General features: G+C 40.8%; 1 pseudogene; it reads right to left on the bottom strand.

Annotated features, from left to right (window-relative positions):
* Positions 1-2173: 2173 nt before the first annotated feature.
* Positions 2174-3434, bottom strand: LOC101349882 (tetratricopeptide repeat protein 19, mitochondrial pseudogene; annotated as a pseudogene).
* Positions 3435-10872: the final 7438 nt, after the last annotated feature.

Genomic DNA, 10872 nt, shown 5'->3' with positions numbered 1-10872 from the left:
GAATTTGAGTTCTGCACCCCATCTTTCTGCTGCTCCACCAGGGACCCTCTGTTGTGTTCCCTGTCAGGATGGTCATTGGTGGTAGCCGGGCACCATCTAGTTCTGGTCTCAGGCTGATAAGGTCTCTGGTTTATGTGGCCCTATCCGTCTCTTGGGCTACTACTTTCCTTGTGTCTTTGGAGTTCTTCATTCTCCTTTACTCGAGGTGGTTGGGACCAATTGATGCATCTTAAATGGCCGCTTGCAAGCTTTTAAGACCCCAAATGCCACTCACCAAAGTAGGATGCAGAACATTTTTTTAATCAGCTTTGTTATGTCAATTGACCTAGATGTCCCCTGAAAGCATGGTCCCCAGACCCCTACCCCTGCTACTCTGTCCCTTGATGTGTTGGGTGGTATTCAGGAAATTTCTTAGCTTTGGTTTAGTCCAGTTGTGCTAACTTCCCCTGTAGTGTGTGTTGTCCTTCCCTTCACCTAAGATGATTCTTATCTACTATCTAGTTAGTGAATAACCCTTACCCTCTCTCCCCACCCCCGTAACCATCAAAGAATGTTTTCTTCTGTGTTTAAACCTTTTCTTGAGTTCTTATAATAGTGGTCTTATACAGTATTTGTCCTTTTGTGACTGACTAAATTCACTCAGCATAATAAGTTCCACCACATTATACGATGTTTCACAGCTTCATCGTTGTTCTTTATCATTGGGTAATATTCCATTGTTTGGATATACCATAATTTGTTTATCCATTCATCTGTTGAGGGGCACCTACCAGTAAGTCTTTTTGCTTTGTCTTTGTTTTGTTTTGTTTGAGTACACTTTGACGTTTAAACCAAAAACGACAATATATGATCCCAGGCTGCTCTGAAACACATCCCTCGTATTATATCAGTAAGTTGAGGGTAGGAACAAAAATGAAATTGTTAATAAAGGTTATAATAGATATACCCTAGAGAGCAGATCCTGGAGTACCGATCCACATAGAATCTGTTTTAAAAAAGACAAACAGAAGTTTTTTTTTATTTATTTGTTGTTGTTGTATAGGCTCTAGTTTATTATGAAAGGGGTCTTCCAGTATGTACATAGGAACCAAAAACACCCCCCTCCCCACCGGCTTACCAGTGTTTCTAGTGGTACATTCCTAGAAAAACTGTCATTTCCCCTAGACAAGTGGCTATTGCAAGACTGCTCAGGTCTATATATCTTGTATTGATATAATCTGAGGCAGTATGATAAAGCTATTTCAACATAGCAGTCTATTCATTAAAGGTTATATGACAAATCACCTACCCTCATGGTTAAGAGAGAATCTCATTCATTTCCCACTTTATAGATGACGATATAATGAGCCCAAATCAAAAAGCCAGGACTAGAATCCAAGTCAGTCGTTCTTCCATTATACCAGCGGTGCACATTAGAATTACTGGGGACATTTTAAATACTACACTTGTAGGGTCCAACTCTATGCATGCAGCCTGGCATGCATATCTTCAAAGAGCTCCCCAGATGATTCTGCTGTGAGACTTAGTTGGCAAATGAAGTTGAATGCTCAGATGGCATTGACAAGCAAGAGGTTAAATCATTCCTTTTTTTCCCTCCTTTTTTTATAGTTGCATGTAACAAGATACACAGAGAAACACAGATCCCTTTTATTTATGATCAGATGAGTGCTACACTTTCAGGTGCCTAGTTCTCACTTTAAAACTTTTTGAAGGATGCTGGTGTCAAACTATAGACACCACTTTTCCTCCTTTATGCCTAAAATCTCACATTGAGCTTCATGAAATAAAGTAGATTATAAATCACCCTTTTCCATGAGAGAGGTAGCTCTGGTCTGACAGATATTGATAAAATAAGAGAGGAAAGGGCAGCAAATCGGTGTTATGGTAGAGACACCAGGCTGAATCGCCACACACCTCCCTCCCTCAGAGGAAAAACAGACCCATCCTAATCTATAGTGGCGTTAGACCAGCAAGGATGTCACCTAGACATGCATCACACCCGAAAGCATCACTTGACATTCATCATCAAAAGTCAAAATCAGTCAGGGATAAGAGGTGAAAGTTGATTTTTCTTTAAAAAGAAAGAATGTAGTAGTAGTGTATACAACTTGTCCTTTACCAAGGGGAAGTTGAGAAAACTTGAATATCAAGGACAAAGGATTTAAACCACCGATTTGTGTGCCAAAGAGAATGAAATAATAGCTATTCCTCTGGGTTACTGGAAATTATTCTTCCTACAACAAAAATTAATTTAGAGCTTGATAAAATTAAATCAAAGCTCTACTTTTTCTTGACAGCTCAACCAACTCTTCCCTGATGTGTTGTGTGGAAACCTCAATTCTTTTCAGCTCTGCTTGCTTCAGTGCTTCCTGGTAGATCTCTTTGGCTTGCGCATATTGTTCTCTGTGCATCAGAATTGCAGCTAGATTACTGAACACCATGTGTAGCTCAGGATGTTTTATCTGTCTTGTCAGATCTGATGCCCTTCACACATAAATTGAAGTGGCCCTGTGCATCCAGAGTAGTAGCCAGGTTATTCATCAGCACAATGGTGTATGGGTGTCTTTCTCCTTGTATTTCTTCAGAAATTTGCAAAGCTTTTTCATACATCTTTTATGCCTATGATGGCTGCTTGGTGACCAGAAGGCAGTGAGCATAGGAATCCAAGCACATGCCTAAAAGGAGGTGGGTATTGGTTTTCTCTTCCACTGGTACAATGTCTTCTGTTAGTTCCTTTTCTTTTTCCATTTTCTCCTCTATAGCCCAAATGCAGAATTCATAGCTAGTAAGAGCAAATTCCTGTCTATTCTGAGCAGCATAGATACTGGCCAGCTTTAAGATTTCAATTATTGCATTGTCTTCCTGCTTCAGGCTCCCTCCAAGTAGGTAACTTATTATTGCTTTAAAAAGTTTTTCCTCATTTTCAAGTCGACCATGTATAAATGCAAGTTTGCCATCAAATCATAAGTGTAGGGTAACGGCCTTGTTGTTACCGCTCTGATAGGGAAGGCGGAGGGCGTCACGCAAAATTAGCCCAGCCTCTTCCGGCTCATCTTTCAGGATACTCAATTTGGCTCGCTTCACAGCTGGATGATCTCGGCCTGGGTCTCCTTGGCCACGTCCTCAGCGGAGGTCCCGCTCGCTCCCTGCTGCTCCTCCTCCTCCTCCACTGCCACAGCGGACCTCCAGAAGCAGATGAGCGCTGCCACCAGCGGCAGCAGGTTGGGGCAGCAGACGGCCCGCAGGGTTCGGGATGAGGGCACGTCCAACTCAGGCCCCGGGCCTTCTGCGGGCCCCAGGAGCGGACGCGCCAAGCAGTGCGGGCCCGTTAGCTTCGCAGCTCGCAGCTCGCAGCCCGCAGCCCGCAGGAGGCCTCTGCCCAGGCCTAGGTTCAGGAGCCGGTACGTGCTCCGGTAGCGTCCTCTGCGCACCCAAAAGTTTTTTTTTTTTTTTTTTAGGTTAGAAAAAAAGTAGGATTAAAGAATGAATAGGAAATAAAAACGTTTCTTGGTTAAAAACGGGAGGGGGAGGGGAGGGAGGTAGCATGATCCAGAATGCTTATCATATTCCAAATAAAATTAACGTGGAAAGACTGCTGCACTTAAAAATAGCTTGGTAGGTTTTTCTTTATTTCAAAAGATCTAGGAAAAAATGTTAAAAGCATAAAAAATACGAAGAGCTAACCAGGTTACAAAGGAATAAAAATGAGGTTGGCTAGAAGACGGAGGCATCAGGATTGGAGGAAGATTCATTAGCAACCTGCCATACGCAGATGACAACCTTAATTTCCCAAACTGAAGACAACTTGAAGCACTTACCGATGAAAATCAAAGACCTTCAGTATGGATTACACCTCAACATAAGCAAAAATCCTCACAAGTGGACCAATAAACAACATCATGATAAACAGAGAAAAGACTGAAATTGTCAAGGATTGCATTCTTCTTGGGTCAGTAATCAATTTTCATGGAAGCAGCAGTCAAGAAATCAAACGGCATATTTCATTGTGCAAATTCGCTGTAAAAGACCTCTTTAAAGTGTTAAACAGCAAAGATGTCACTGTGAAGACTAAAGTGGTTTGACCCAATCAAGCCATATGGTATTTTCAATTGCCTCAAATGCACTGGAAAGCTGGATAATGAAAAAGTAAGGTCAAAGAAGAAATTGATGTCTTTGAATTATGCTGTTTGTGAAGAATATCGAAGAATATATGAAGAATATCGACTATACCATGGACTGCCAGAAGAATGAACAAATCTGTCTTGTAGGAAGTACAGCCAGAATGCTCTTTAGAAGTGAGGATGGTGAGACTTTGTCTCAAGTACTTTGGACGTGTTATCAGGAGGGACCAATCCCTGGAGAAAGATATCATGCTTGGTAAAGTAGAAGGTCATCAAAAAAGAGAAAGACCCTTAACAAGATGGATTGACACAGTGGCTGGAACAGTGGGCTCAAACATACCTACTAGTGAGAGGACAGGTCCACATTTCCTTGTTAGACAGAAGGTCACTATGAGGTCCAACTTGAGGACACCTAACAACAATAATAACAAATTACTTTATCCATAGTATAAAAAACCAGTTGATTCTACAGAGCTTCAAGAGAAAAAGGTTGCTACCCATGAATTTTAGAGGGGAGACAACAAAAAGATACGTTTATGTAAAGAAGGAAGCATTCACAAATTCTTCCCCCACCTCCACCGTTTGTGTGCTTTAAGATTAAGCTACTTAAAATAAACCACTTGCAGTGCAATGAATCAATTTCGTGTGGCCTTTTGAGCCATGGTCTTGTAACTCCCACCCAAGTGACTGGGTGAGACTGTGCAAATAAAGCAATTGTGGCCTACCACGGGGATTGGTCAGTTTTACCTTAAAATATAGCGAATTCCAGAGTAGAGAGAGGATCCCACCACCACCAAGGAAGATCCCACACATCCTTTGGACCAGGGATCTTCGTGCTGAGAAGCTCCTGTAACCAGGAGACAGAGAGAGAGAGAGAAGTGATGCCAGAGAAATAACTGCAGGAGATGGCGTGGTAGGCTTCCTGGCCCACAGAGCGAGAAAGCTGAGTGCTTTTGGGCAGGAGGCTTCACTGATGGAGTAGGTGCCTTGGGCACTTATTGGCAGAGCTGAAAGAACTTTGTAACTCTTGCCTGAGCAGGGCAGAGGCCAAGGGGCCAGAGAAAGGCGTGCCCGCGACATGGCTGGGAAGAGGCTGTCCTAATGGAAGAATTGTATCCTGAGCATTCCTGAACCTGAATTATAACCTGTTACTTCCCTAATAACCCCTCACAATCATGAGTGTTGTCTGTGAGTTCTGTGTGGCCATTGCAGTGAATTATCAAACCCTGAAGAGAAGTAGAGAGTGCTGTGGGAGGGACCGTTTGCGTCAGAGTTGGTGAAGATGGCAGAGAGAGGAGGCATGTCTGACCTCTGCCTCATAGGCTTGGGCCGTTGAACTTGATTCTCCTTCCCCCTTGTGAAGTTAGAGTAGGTCAGACACTGCCCCACTCCATTTTCACATCACTCAAAGGGCAGACCACTTAAAATTTAATCAAAATTAAGACCTCAAAATCGTAGAAGATGCTACTAGAAAGAACTGCTGATGATCCCTGAAGCCAGACATATATAAATAACTAAATTTCTCATGGTCACAAAAAATCAAATGGCAAAAAATAAAAAAAAAAAAAAAAAACCACAATAGTGTCCCATCTTCCACTACAGAAGGCAAGAGAGACAAATCCATCTTCTCTCAGAATTCTGACTACCCGTGTGCTGGAATATGACCTTGGATTGGCCAAGTGAGTGCTCTAGCACAGGATTTTGAATTTTGGGCAAATGACACCAAGATGATAGTAGCAATAGCCATGTCCTAGACAATTGGAAACCCTGGTGGCGTAGTGGTTAAGAGCTACGGCTGCTAACCAAAAGGTTAGCAGTTTGAATCCACCAGGTGCTCACTGGAAACCATATGGGGCAATTCTACACTGCCCTATAGGGTCACTATGAGTCGATGGCAACGAGTCTGGTTTTTTTTTTTTTTTTTTTTTGCACAAGGACAACAGTATGCTTATCAGATTTTCCTACCAAAAGGCAGTTGTGATAACTCCTACTTCTTGGTCCTCCAGAGCAGCATTTGTTCCTGTCCATTTTTCTAGCTTGGTCTTTCAGCCTTCCATTAATTCTATGTTATTCTTGTTAGTTGCCAATGAGTAGGTTCTGACTCATAGTGACCCCATGTACAACAGTACGAAACACTGCCCAGTCCTGCACCATCCTCACAATCATCGCTATGTTTGAGCCCATCGTTGCAGTCACTGTGTCAATTCATCTCCTTGAGGGTCTTCCTCTCTTTCACTGACTCTCCACTTTACCAAGCATGATGTCCTTCTCCGGGGACTGGTCCATTCTGATAACATGTCAAAAGTAAGTGAGATGAAGTCTTGCCATCCTCACTTCTAAGGAGCATTCTGGCTGTATTTCTTCCAAGATACATTAGTTCATTCTTCTGACAGTCCATGATATATTAAATATTCTTTGCCAACACCATAATTTAAAGGCATCAATTCTTCTTCAGTCTTCCTTAGACATTGTCCAGCTTTCCCATGCATATGAGGTGACTGAAAATACCATGGCTTGGGTCAGGCGCACCTTAGTCCTCAAGGTGACATCTTTGCTGTTTAACTCTTTAAAGAGGTCTTTTGCAGTGGGTTTGCCCAATGCAATGCGTCATTTGATTTTTTGACTGCTGTTTCTATGGGCGTTGATTGTGGATCCAAGTAAAATGAAATCCTTGACAACTTCAATTTTTTCTCCATTTATCATAATGTTGCTTATTGGTCCAACTGTCAGAATTTTTGTTTTCTTTATGTTGAGGTGTAACCCATACTGTAGGCTGTAGGCTTTGATCTCCATCAATAAATGCTTCAAGTCCTCTTCAGTTTCAGCAGGCAAGGTTGTGTTATCTGCATATTGCAGGTTGTTAATAAGTCTTCCTCCAATCCTGATGCTGCATTCTTCTTCATATAGTCCAGCTTCTCAGATTATTTGCTCAGTGTACAGATTGAATAAGTAGGGTGAAAGGATACAATCCTGACGCACACTTTTCCTGATTTTAAACCATGCAGTATCCCCTTGTTCTGCTCAAATGACTGCTTCTTGCTCTATGTACAGGTTCATTATGAGCACAATTAAGTGTTCTGGAATTCCAATTCTTCACAATGTTATCCATAATTTGTACAATCCATACAGTCAAATGCTTTTGCAAAGTCAATAAAACACAGGTAAACCTCTTTCTGGTAGTCTCTGGTTCCTGCCAAGATCCATCTGACATCAGCAATGATATCCCTCTTTCCATGTCCTCTTCTGAATCCACCTGGAATTTTTAAAGTTCCCTGTCAATGTACTGCTGCAACCATTTTTGAATGGTTTTCTTCAGCATAATTTTACTTGCATGTGATACTAATGATATTGTTTGATAATTTCTGCATTTCATTGGATCACCTTTCTTTGGAATAGGCTCTAATATCGATCTCTTCCAGTCAGTTGGCCAGGTAGCTGTCTTCAAAATTTCTTGGCATAGGTGCGTGAGTGCTTCCAGCTTTGCATCCATTTGTTGAAATATCTCTATTGGTATTCCATCAATGCCTGGAGTCTTGTTTTTCACCAGTGCCCTCAGTGCAGGTTGGACTTCTTCCGTCAATATTGTGATGGTTAACATTGCGTGTCAACTTGGCTAGGCCATGATTCTCAGTGTTTAAGTGTGATCACTCCCATGATTGAATATACTGTGAGTAGCCAATCAGATGAAAGGGTGTTTCCTTGGTGGTGTGGCCTGCATCTGAATATAAGCGGACGTTCTGACTTTTTGCTCTCTCTGGATCCTGCAGCTGCTTCCTGTCATCTCATCTCTGGTTCTTGGGACTTGAGCTGTTAGCTTACCTGCCGAACTTGGGATTCATTGATCTTCACAGCTTGTGAGTGGAGCCCTGCTCTCTGACCTGCTGATCTTGGATTCACCAGCCCCTGCAGCTACGTGAATCAGGAGAAACTTTGTGGTCTTGCCTGCTGATCTTGGAATTCGTCAACCTTCACAGCCTGTGAGCGATAGCCCTGCTCTCCGACTTGCCAATCTTGGGCTTGCCAGCTTCTGCGGCTGCGTGACTTGGGAGAGGCCTCTACCCTGATCCATGGACTTGGGACATTCTAGCCTCTACAATCATGTGAGCTGTTTCCTTGATATAAATCTCTCTTTATATATATATTTATACACTTTACTGGTTTTGCTTCTCTAGAGAACCCAGCCTAAGACAAATACCATTGGTTCTTGATCATATGCTTTATATTCTTTAATCATATTTCTCTAACCTTAAGCTTGACCTCTCCGATTTTTTAGATCCTAAATTTACTTTATTCTATTCTGCTTGCAAGGACGGCTATTAGCATTTTCACTGCCATGTTTCAAACTGGTTTGTAACATTGTAGTTTGCTCCCCAGAGCAGAATTGATATTCTAGGGGGAAAAACATGACATTAAAAGTGAATTCTAGGAAAAAGATACAGCTATGAAAGAAATATTAATCAGTTTGAATTGCTACATTAGAATTAATATTGATCTTTTAAATCAACAACTTTTTAGATAATACCTTTTTAATATTGTTGAAGTTCTGTGATGTCAATTTAGGTTTAACAGGGAGTTATAATTTGTAAATAATTTATATTCTATACTTCTCTTCATGCTGCCAAACATTTAGGTTTCTTATTAGTATTTTTACAGTGAGGTAGAGAATAAGTGGAACAGTACCTGAAGTTTTTATCAGTCAAAAAGAGAATGGAAAGCTAATTAAAACTTAAAGGGTATTAAACTGGTTATTTGACTTATAAGTGCATTATAGGCAGAAGTAGGTAAAACAAGATTTTAATATTATATTTGTATTGCATTTACTCAAATTTTCCTTGTATAAATGGACTCCTGTTAACAGCATTTTTAACCTTATTAAGAGTTAAGATTTCTGGTTTTTATGCAGATTAGTTGACAAGCTTATGATAATAGTATTTAGTCCTATAATGGACTTTTTAATAATAAAATGAACCAATTAAAAATTTAATCAGCATGTTAGCTTTGCCAGAATAATCTCAGTGGCTTACAACACAAATATTGATTTTTCTCATTCACAGATTTGTGGGTTGATTGGGGTTTGATGATGTTGGCTGGGCTGTCTGGGATCAGCTCCAGGTTGCAGGTTGGGTTCAAGTCTGCTCCAAGTGTCTTATTCTGGAGCCCAGGCTGAAGGGGCAGTGGCAACCCAACATGCGCTTCTCATGGTGATGGCAGAAGCCCAAGAAAGCAAGCCAACTGAGCAAAGCCATTGCTTGTCTCATGTGTGCTAACATCCTTTTGCTAAAGAAAGTCACATGATCAAGCCCCAAGTCAAAGGGCAGGGAAGTGCATTCTGCCCATCAGTCATGGGGTCATGAAAAGGGTGTAACACAGTGAAACCTGTGAGAGCTGGAACTCAACTAGACTGACTTGTTTTTCCAGTCTTGCAAGTTTTCCACCTTTCAAAGGGTGCAGTCTTACAACTTTTCTATCTTTCTTTTTAGTGGAAAATATTTTAGTTTTCCTTCTCTGACAGGTTTCTGCCTTATACAGGTCTGGGTTTTGCAGGTTTTACTGTACTACTTTAGAGGAGTGAAAAATTGGGTCCAGTAACTCAATCCACCACGATTTTCTTAACATAAATTATTACAGTCAATCAGGTAGAAGTTACTGTTGTGGCTCTGACCTTATAGAAACGGATCGCCAGGCTTTTGCTTCTGAGTGGGTTCAAGCCACTAATCTTTGGTTAGTAGCCCAGTGCTTAACCGTTTGCACCATCCAGGGACTGTCTTTAATAGATGAGGAAATATAACAGAATTATAAATTTGCTTAACTATAGGGATTAGAACAAATAGACTTGCATTAGAAAGGCACTTTGTAAGCTAGAACCTACAAGAGCACCTTTCCTGATTCAATTAGAACCACCCTAACGTGTGTGTACATATATATACACGAGTCATGAGTCCCTGGGTGGTGCAACCCCTTAAGTGCTTGGCTACTGACCAATGGATTGGTGGTTTGGACCCACTCAGAGGCATCTCAACTGTTTGTTTTTTAATCAGGTAGAGCGTTATTAAACTCAGCAGTGAAAAAAAATTTCACAACTGAAAACACTCTTGGTTACTTTCAGGGGCAGATTAACCAGTAAACAAAGTGTACACATGGGCTTAATTGCATTTACTTTCCAATCTGTACTGCACAATTCACATGTGTTTCACCACATAGTTGATGTGCTGAAAAACAGGTGAAATTGTGCACTACAGATTAGTAAACGCAAGTAAGCCCATGTGTACCTTGCTTATTGGGTAATCTGTCTCCGGTTACTTTCATTTATTGTGTATGTTCTACTAAGTATTTAGATACTAAATGTGTTTTGCTTTACTTTCCCACCAATGCAATTAGGGTCAAATTTACCATAATAGATTGATGTATCACATATTTTTAAAAAAACTGTAATGTTTAAAAATGTTTTCCAATTCACCCATTTCCACTTATTTTGGAAATAAAATATTTTAAATGCCGTTAAACTTCATCACTGAGAATAGTATATAGTTCCATCACAGCCCCTAATATAGTGACTTGCACAGAGTAGGTGCTTAATAAATGTTTCTGAGTAAATTCATGAATAAGAATGTAGGTGATTTTAATCTTATCCTGTGGACTGAGTTCATTCAGTGTCATACTTCCTAAGTAAAATGTTAATATCAATGAATGATCTATTCTGCGCTTTTGTTTAGTAGAGCCATCTCATTCCATGCAAAGTCATGAAAACTGT

Source organism: Trichechus manatus, unplaced genomic scaffold, assembly GCF_000243295.1.
Source record: "Trichechus manatus latirostris isolate Lorelei unplaced genomic scaffold, TriManLat1.0 scaffold00047, whole genome shotgun sequence".
Classification (NCBI taxonomy): Eukaryota; Metazoa; Chordata; class Mammalia; order Sirenia; family Trichechidae; genus Trichechus; species Trichechus manatus.
This window is presented reverse-complemented; position numbering and strand designations above follow the sequence as displayed.